This window comes from Perca fluviatilis, chromosome 16 (assembly GCF_010015445.1).
Source record: "Perca fluviatilis chromosome 16, GENO_Pfluv_1.0, whole genome shotgun sequence".
Lineage (NCBI taxonomy): Eukaryota > Metazoa > Chordata > Actinopteri > Perciformes > Percidae > Perca > Perca fluviatilis.
Window position 1 is genome coordinate 11,052,200 of NC_053127.1, and position 205 is coordinate 11,052,404.

Sequence of the window (205 nt, forward strand, 5' to 3'; positions counted from 1 at the left end):
CGCGCACGCTTCTGGTCGTCGGTTTTCAAAATAAAAGTCTCCAGCACACGCTGGACAGAGGGTATTGAAGAAAGCCCTGAAGTTAAAGGAAAACCTAAAGTTGGACATTTTGGGCTTATTTGCTTTCTGGTAAAATGGCGAATTGTCGTTTTTATCCTTTACTTTTGGTATAAACAAATAATAAGTACAGTATTAATAAGTGAGT